This window comes from Tenrec ecaudatus, chromosome X (genome assembly GCF_050624435.1).
Source record: "Tenrec ecaudatus isolate mTenEca1 chromosome X, mTenEca1.hap1, whole genome shotgun sequence".
Classification (NCBI taxonomy): Eukaryota; Metazoa; Chordata; class Mammalia; order Afrosoricida; family Tenrecidae; genus Tenrec; species Tenrec ecaudatus.
This window is the reverse complement of record NC_134548.1, coordinates 5,579,600-5,589,407: the sequence shown is the minus strand read 5'-3', so window position 1 is coordinate 5,589,407 and position 9,808 is coordinate 5,579,600.

The following is a 9,808-nucleotide window of genomic DNA, read 5'->3' as shown; positions in this document are numbered from 1 at the left end:
GCATCTTTGAATACTTTCCTCACAGTCTTTCAACATCATAACTCAAGGCTTGCATTCTTTTCTTGATTCCTTTCAGTTTAAGGTATGCTGTGCATGCTAGTCCTGTTTGGTTTTCCAATATTAGACCTTTGCACATTTCATTATAATATTTGATCTTGTCTTCTCAGGCAGCCTCATTGAAGTTTTCCTCACCAGTTCTTCCATTTGCTTTAGCTACTGTGCGATGAAGACTAAGTTTCATAGTCTCTTCTGCCAACCCGGAGGACTTGAATGCTTTGCAGATCAAAATTGAGGGCTGCGGTCTTCGGTATGGTTGACAACTCACTGTTAAACTACAAGAAGCAAACCCAAAGCCATCGAGTTGCATCCAACTCATAACGACCCTATAGGACAGGGGAGAACTGCCGTGAACATGACTGAGACGGTTTAAAGGCTTTGTGCTGTTTCACCTGTGAACACATAACAGCTTATTCAACGGACAAGAACGGGTCCTTCTGGCTGCTTTTCCCATCTTTACATGATAAAAGTGGAAGGAGAGCTCCCTCATGGAGAAACACCCCCAAACAAAGTAAACAAGGGTATGAATGCATTTCTAGTAGCTAGAGCAAAATAAACTTTTGTAATGAGGGCATAATGCAGGGGAAAGTGGTCACTGATTAATGAAGGGAAAATATGATAAAATATTAATGACAAGACACATTATTTCCAAGCTCACAGTCACACTCAATGTATCTAGTAGTGGCACCAGGAGGGCAGGTTCTCAGACTATAAATTGTGCAACTCGTAGGGTTCTGGGGTGGTTTACCTCAGTTTTTGCTTCTCAGTGCTGAAAGAATTCATTCCGCAGAAGCACTTTCATAAATCCAAATACTTTTATGAGGTGAAGGGAAGGTTCAAGTATTCCAGTCTCAGAAAATACACACCATCCCTGGATTGTGTGCAAGGCCGCAGGGAGGGGCCTGAGAAAGTTTGAGACTGAAAATGGCCTTTTCAGAGAAACTATGGAAAACACGGGGAAGGAATTCGGGAACAGGAGTGCGGAGTCAGCCTGGGGAAGCAGCAGCAAGAACCAAGAGCAGGGAATTCCAAAATAGTCAAGAGAATACTGTTCCAAGAGGATCTGTAGGTGCTTCAGGAACATGTGCTTGGCAGAGATCTCCTCCATCCCCCGCCCTTGCAGTGAGCACTTGAAAGCGATCAAAAAGCCAGACCTGCCCCAGGCCTGCTTTTACCCCTCCTATCCCCACTGGCTGGGAGGCCTGGTTGAGGGTGTTGGCAGACCTTATTGGCTCAGTTAAGGGCCATCTCTGTGATGTCAGATGGCTGCTGCCTAAGGTGTGTGTGCCCAGCTTGACTTCCACCTGAGCCTAGGCGGATTGGGTCTGAGCATCCTCCATTTGGGATTTTCCCATTGGTGTCTAAGTAGTGTGTCTGTTTCTTTGGAAGCCTTTCTTGTGGCATGGACAGCTAAGCTTTGTTTCATGTAGGCATCAGGGGGAGAAAACCTCTTTATCCCTAATCTGGCTATGTTTCAGAAGCAATGACAAGGATAGAATAAAACCTAAAATAAAAGAGCTTATATTTGATTCTCATTTCTGATAGATTGTGTCAAGTCTGTCTTTTTCCCTATAAATATTTTCATTTATTTATTTTGTGTTTAGAAGTTGGAGGTTTAAGTTCTATTAACAGAAAATATATAACAAAAGCTTCCTAATGTGTGAAAAAAAATAAGCATAAATGCTGGAAATTTGGAGCTCATTAACATATGTACATACATTTACTTAATACATACTCCATTGAAAATTAACTACATCACATTTATACCAAGCATTGAAATTTCCAAATCACCCTGAGAAGTGGACACTTTAGTTTTTTTTACTGTATACACAAAGGTCAATGTCATTTCGTTCCTGGAGGCAGAGCTGACAAAGCAACAGAAAGGGTCAGTCTGGGATACTGTTGACGAAGTGTTCTGTTCCTTCATCTAAAGGCGTTTCTATTGAATATGTGTCTTCATGCTGCTTTCTCTCCTTGCACGGATCTTCCTGTAGCTTCAGATTATGTTGCGGATTTCCTCTCCAACTGTTTTTTACAGGTTATATGTATAGAGAAAGTTAACAGTTCCCACAAGAAGAACAATTTATTAAATAAGGAATAAGCCTTTACAGTTGGAGTCCTGTGACAATTAAGAAGGGAATTATGATGACTAGAGAACCAAGTTCAAGAATTACCTCTGTGACTGTACACTGGTGCAAATAGGAGCTGGAGGCACAGGGAATCCAGGGTGGATGATACCTTCAGGACCAGGGCTGTGAGGGGCGATACTGGGAGGGTAGAGGGAGAGTGGGTTGGAAAGTGGGAACCGATTACAAGGATGTGCATGTGACCTCCTCCCTGGGGGGCTCAAGAACCCAAGAGGCTAAGAGGATGTGGGCCCAGAGGCTGTGGGAACTAAGTATTCCCCAATATGGGCTCATGTCGGCCCACAGAGGGGACAGACACTCTCACCCTCCCCTGCCACTAGAAGCCAAGTAAAAGAGAGAGGCCTTCTACAGCCAGGTTATTTCAAGCCTCTGTCTTGGAGTATTGGTTGACCACATTGCCTGGGTTGAGTCCCCCTGGGTCATGTTATGAGCCTCGGTCTAATTTGGACCGCCCAGGTGTTCCTCCCACCTGGTTCAGGGGCTTGAGTTAGAGCATGCTCAGGGTGCAGGTTTCATAGGTGTCTAGTCATTGCCTGATTTCTTCACAACCTCCTCTACAGGACCCTTTGCAGGGCTGGGAGGGACAAACCCCTGTGCCTAAATCTAGCTTCCTCTCACTTTTCCCCACTGAAGGAGTATGGACCCAAATCTTTGGTGTCATGGGCAATGACATCTTGGTTGCTTTCTGCTGACCAAGGAACATGACTTGGCCTTCTTTATTGAGGTGGGATGCGTGTTGCCCACTTAGAGGCCCGCAGTGGATGATGTTGGGGGATCCTGAGGTAGTCAATCTTGGCTTAGCGTTATTGGTAACCTGACGACTTGTGGAAGAAACAAACAAGCGGCCAGTTGCAGGGAGGCTTTGGCAAAGCGGTGAGAGAGCAGTGCCCTTGGAGGTGGGGGTGAGTGTCCCTGGAAGTTTAGAAACGAAACCTGAGGAGGGACCGGCATGGGGGCCAGTTTACCTTACACACAACACAGGGATTGTGTGAAAAGCATTTACTAGCTTGAAGAGGGCTGTGCGTCAGAGGTAGGGTGTTCTGCGGAGCACAGCCATATATGTCTGGGGGTGGCAGTGAACTGGCATCTTAAGGATGTCCAAGAGTTCACAGGAGTCCTTGTCTGTTTGCTCCCCTGCTGAGGACTCCGGTTGGGCAGCGTTTTACAGTGTTGCTCAAGCACTCTGACCTGGAACTGTGGGATGTCATGAGCCTGGGCCCAGTGTGGCCCACCCAGGTGTGCTTCCCACCTGGCACAGGGGCTTGAGTGCACGCATGCTCAGTTTAGCATCTTCATTGCCTGCTTTCTTCCCAACCACCTCTGTGGGGGCCTTTGCAGACATGGGAGGGACAATTCCCTGTCCCTGACTCTAGTTACCTGAGTGTTCCTTCCTGCCCAACTCCTCCTGGTTGCAAGGTGCCTCAGGACCAGTCCTGGGAGGAGCTCAGCCACGCTCAATCTAGGTCCTTTTACCTCGCTGGCTGATGGTGTCACGTGTGTTTGTTAGACACAGGCATCCTGATGGGAGTCTGCTTACAGATGACCTAGTTTGTCTGGTGTACAGAGCAAACCAAGCTCAAGACACAAACAACATTGAGATATTCCACTGTCAACTACTGAAACTTATGGTCACACAGGAATGCTACATGTTGCCATGGAAACACAGGCACTGGTTTAAAAGGAAGGTCCCTGACATAGGAAGTAAATATCTTGAATTTGAGCAAGGTTTGGAATTGAACTGGATTCATCTAAGTGAGTGAGCTGTTCATTCTCTGAACGTATTTTCACTTTGTTTTGAATGTTTTCTTTAGAGACCTAGAGTGCGTTTATTTATTTTTGAAAAGTGAGCAAGAGAAGCATCTACGTTTCATACACGCTTTTATGTGGGACAAAATGAATAATTTTTTCTCTAGTAATTTGTGTCAATAAACTTGAAAGGCAACTATCAGGAGATGCCATTTCTTTCTTACATTTTATGTATCTTTAAAAGAAAATTAAATATAAACATACCGTTGGATTGATATTTCTTTGAGAGCATAAATGTTGTGCTGTGATGATCAATACATATAAAGTATGGTCACGGGAATCAACTATGCCCATTAGTGTGTCTAGTGATGTAGTGTAGTATAAACTCAATTTACCTCAAATAAATTAGAAACACAAGCATGCTTCCCCTTTCCATACATTCCATATTTAAGGTCCTTTTTGATGTACGGGAACTGCAAAGTCACTGGTTCTTAAGCTATGGCATGCGCTGAGTCTGGTTTTCAGTGACCCAAAACTGCGTCCGTTACTGTGAATGGACAAGCTGAATGATGATCTTCAATGGACAGAGATGACCATTACATGGAAATATTTACTACATCTACTCCACCTATAGTTTCTCAGGAGACGACGGATTATTGTGATAACTCTCTGTGTATCTGAGTGACAGCCCCTGCCCATATTTCCTCTTGGTAACCTGCATCTTACCACTTCCATGTCATTCCCATTGGTTGATTCCTTAAGAGGGAAGTGAAGAGATGATATTGAAATATATTTTGTCTGACATTTGACCTCTCGAGTAACAATTTAGTACGAAAGATCCATTGTTGATATACATTTGGCTATGTTCCAAGGAGGTCATCAAATATAATATTACAGAAATATTTTTAAAAGAACACAAGTTTCTAATATTTTCCCATTGTTCTTTCACATTCAGAAAGCTGGAATTTATAGAAAAAAAGCTATTTAAAGGCAATGGAAAATAGACAAAAGCATGCTAATCTTTATGTGTCTACACCAGTCACATGTTCAAATTAAGCAAAAGCAATAATAATGTTCCAAAGATGTCAATGTATAGGCAGGAGGAAGTTCAGTCATGAGATGAGTTGTGAGGATAAAGAAAGGTGTGGACAGACCAAGTGCCCGAGTGAATTTTATAAAGGGTTAATAGTATTGAGGAAAGCTTCATGTGACAGGGACATTACACCTTCTATGCACTCCTTGAATGAAAACAGGAGCCTATACAAGTGTCAGGTAGGGAGCCTGACGATTCCTCTATGTTTCCTGAGTCAACCTTATGGGGGAGAAAGCTGTAGCCGTGCGCTGGTCAAGATCCCTACATGGCCCATTGATCAACGTCAAGGGCAAGTCCAGGGCCCCTGCAAAGAAGAAGCAGGGAGCCGGGAGTCCTTCCTTCCTGGGGCGCTGTTTCATAAATGTCCTTTCTGGGTTGGGGAAGGCTTCCTGTTTCAAGCTTTTCACCCTGAATGGCCTGAAGGTTTACAGAGCAGATCATCTGTGTTACATTCCACAAGACAGGTCATTGTAGGAAACATCACGACAAGTGGAGAGAAGAGTGAAGTTGGCAAAGACCGTGTCCTGCTGGGAGCCACAGCCAATGCTCATGGAGGCCGCAGAGATCAAGGGACACATCCTCGCCGCTGTCCACTCGATGCCGACTCATAGCAACCCTATAGGACAGCGGTCACTGTGAGCTTCTGAGACTGTAAGTGATTTGGACAAAGGGACGTCCAGTCTTCTCACTCAGAGCCGCTGGTGGGTTTCAAACCGCTGACTTTTTGGATTGCAGTCCAATTTATAAGCACTCCACCACCAAAGCACTGGGTCAGCCTGTGAACAGTTTTGCCCTTAGGCGTAGTGCATTAGAAAAGTCCGTTATCCTCACCTCTGAGCCTGCCCAAGGAGGGGTAGTCTCCCTTTGAGAAGTACCTGGGTGGAACTTTGAGGGACACTGGGGTCCTGGGGTGGCTCAGGCATGAGGCATGCCCTCGATGCTTTGGTTGGAAGTCTCTGGGCCAGTCCTGTAAGCTCTTCTGCCCAGCACCATGTGTGTGTCCCAATCCCAGCCCAATCCCATGTCTATGAGGCAGACTAGCAAGAGAATCTCCATTTCTGTTGGCTGCTAGTTGACCGGCCCACTACCCCTCCCCTTATCAGAAAGTTCGTGCTACTGATTAGGTTTAGAATGTGTGCCCATGTTCCCAGATTCGGGACATTATAATTACTTTCGATTAGTCTTCAATATATCGTTCCTTTTTATTCTTTTTCCTTTTCTTAAAATCATTTTATTTTAATTAATTTTCAATATTGTTTCCTTTGATGTAATGTGAATGGTGTAGTTAAGCTCTTCTGCTAACCACGATATTACAAACAGTTTTAGAATTGTTTCTTTTTCATCAGAGGTGTAGCTTGTGATGCTCACTTGCTCCTTTTGAAGTTACAATTCACCCATTAATGTTGCTTTCTGCTTCTGGTCACACTTGCTTGAGTCCTAGACAGGTGAGACGTGGGTTTTGGGCCTTTGAGGATGGACTGAAAAGTCCACTCAGGGCTGCTCTGCGGGTTTGGCTTGTGGTGGGGTTCGGATGTGACCCTAACTCTCCTCAGCACCCTCTTGGCAGGACTCCAGTGGAGAAGTCTGCTCCCTTGTCAAGGGGCTGCGTGTATTTAGATACCGCTAATTAACCACTCTGCTAAATCTGGGCATCTGGTTAGCCATGGCCATCTGTCTGTTTCTGTAAATTGTCTGTCTGTCTTTTTGTGTTGTCTGTCTGGTTGTCTGTGTTTTTGTGTATGTGCATCTTCATGTGTCCCCAGCTCTCTGTCATTTGCTCCTTGTCTTCCTCTTCTCCCTCCCAGGGACTGGGCTGCTGGCGAGTAGCCTCACTGTCAGACCTGACTCACGGGACGTCGGGACCAAAAGGATTCTTTGGCCATTGTTGTCTCTCTGTGTGCTGTTAGCATGTTTACATTGTTTGCTAAACGTTAATCAGGAGCATTTAGTCAGGAAGAAAAAAACTGAGCTTGTTTTCAAATTTAATTTGCTACATGTTATATAGAAAAATGGTAATGTAAACTAACTTTAATTCTGACAAGGTAATTGGAAAATGTATTCAGACGTACCCTAAAAATATAAGAATGATCTCACCCGAAAAAAAAAAAAAAACAGGTTAATCAGGATAAGGCAGTTTTGTTTTTACACATGTAAAATATTTGCGTGGTATTTTTAAAAAGAACATTGAGTGGTTTTACCCACAAAGCTGAGATTTGGAAGGACTGTGTGAATAAATCATTAATCTAACCTGCCTGGGAACTTACACGGTATTAATCCTGGGGAGGCAGATTTCTTTGTGTTTGTGATTTTGTGTGTGTGTGTGATTTTGTTTTTATTGTGAAAATGGCTAACAATTTTAAACAGCTTATACAGAAAAAGTTTGGTTTGGTTTTCTATTCTCCTGGTTTAATTTTTCATACTTTGCTTTTTCATGTTGCCTCTGAAGATCTTTTGCCTTTTAAATGTTTTGCTGTATCTATTTGCAGTGTTGTTTCAAATGGATGACACATGGAGCTCTGTCTTTTTTTTATGTTCTGTGTCTTTGTTGCAGGACCCTGAGTAGTCTCACCCAGAAGGTTGGGAACCAACATTTGTTTTTAAATGGGCAATTTATCTTTTCTCCAAGAAACACTATGAAAGTTCAATCTCTAAATGGAGTTCTTTTTACCTATTTTTTCTTTTTTTTCTGTCAATTGTCTGTTTATATTTTCTTTTCTTTTTTCCTTTGGAAGGAAATTAGTGATTCTTAACTCAGAAAGAATATGTAGGTGTGTGTTTGCATCTAATGACAGCTTTAGCCTGCAGGTCAGGGGAGCACTTGAATGGTGTCCTTGTAACTGGGACTGCCCTCTTTTGGTCTTCAGGTACTGAGAGGGTTAAAAAATCAGCTCAAGTATCCACCCTGTGAATTGTTGGTCTCCTTTGAATGCATCTCATTCAACTTTGGTTATTTCACGGGGTACCTTTGGGGGTCACACTTTAGGCTTCTCCATGTGTGACTTTCTGTACGGGAGCAGTCTGCCCCTGCCAAGGGCTCTCTCAAAGTCAGCAGCTCAGGGTGTTCTCTGTAACACACCTGGTTCCACCTTTACTGCAGGATCGTTTTGTAAAATAAAATATTCTCTGTGCTGGCTCCAAGCCCAGCCCATCTACTGAAGCTTCTTGGGCAAAGCCCTCCTGTCTTGTCTCACTCTGTCTGCTGTGGTCTCTGTCCCTGAAGTCCTGCAGATAGGAGCTTCTACCCACCACCTCCACCCCCATCCGTGGAGAGCAAAGAGGGGTCCCAGATGCTGACTGCCTGCTCTCACCTATAGCGAGCAGAAAGGGTCAGCAGACGCTGGCTCCCTGCTCTGCAGAGCTGTGGTCAAATCCCTGCCTTTTTTGTTGTTGTTTTTCTTAAACTCATAGCCCCACATGAAAAGACTGCAAGCAAATAATGCTTGTGCTTTTCACGTCCAAGGAGCTGTGTTGTGTTTCAGCAGGGAGGGGTCGTGAACGGAAATTGAAATGAAAATAAATAAATACTGTTTCCTACACACCCCCCCCCGAATTAATAGAAATTGTTAAAGGAGTTTATTTTCCCTGGGGAAACTAGCGACAGGGCTGTCGTGTGAACTGTAGTGGAGGCCTTAAAAGAAGCAGGTGAGACCCCTCAGAAGCCTATGAACCCCAAGGAAATTGGGTTCAGATTCTGAACAGGCCACCCGTAGGAAAGAACCAATGGGCATGGAGTAATAAGGAGAAAACCAGTGAAGAATCATCATCGTCAGATATTAAAACCTTTGCTCAATCAAGGGCAACGTTGTGTCCGTCTTTCAACACACAATGGAAAGCATGTGGGACTTTCTCTTTGGTGTGTCTACCTTAAGCGGGTTTTCTCCAGAGGTTCCTGCAGGACCGTCTCAGTCAGAGGCCTAAGATTTCTCCTCAGGCTCCTGAACGTCTGCTTCTAGCTGTGCTGGCACTGCTTGTTAATCCATCTAACCTAAGAGCACCTCCCTCTTGTGAGGCCTACATTCCTTACCCACTGGTACCACAAATGGCAAATAGCATTTGCCAGGACCTGTGGTTTTCACCAATGACACTCAATGAACCCCAGGACCATGGAAGATGGGGGGGGGGGAAATCGCGTTCTCAACAAGAAGGGACGTGCCTTGAACTTTACTTGGGTTACAAGTCGTAACCATTCTGTGTGATATCTGCAAAAAGTTGTCTTAAATGTCGTGATTATCTGTTAATATCTTGGTTATCTGATAATCAGACTAATTATTGATGTTTCTCCATTGCAAAATATTTTGCTAAATATAAAAATACTATTTCACAGCTCTTCAAAGAAAATAATACATTTTGCAACATTTTCACTCATAAAATTGTACAAAAGGAGTCGCATTGATTGCACTGTCAAAGGCCACGTTAAAACTATTGTTAATAATTCACTATTTTTAATTGAAGTCTTCATAAAAAATGTTCTAAGAGCATAAATTAAACTATTTGCAATTATGTAAACAATGCTGTTTGGAATTATACAGAATCATCTTATTGGGATAACACTACATCCTTTGTTCTCCTGAACAGTGGGACCTGCAAAACTTTCTTATAGGTACACAGCCAAAGGTCGGATAAGATCCCCCTGTTTACTCAATTGTTTTCTGGAAAGTTAAAGTTTTAATTCCTAGTATTTATCTTTGGTCAATCCTGTCTAAGATGGTCAAAAATTAAATATAATACATGTAAATTTTAAGATAAAGAAACCAAAAGACCCCTT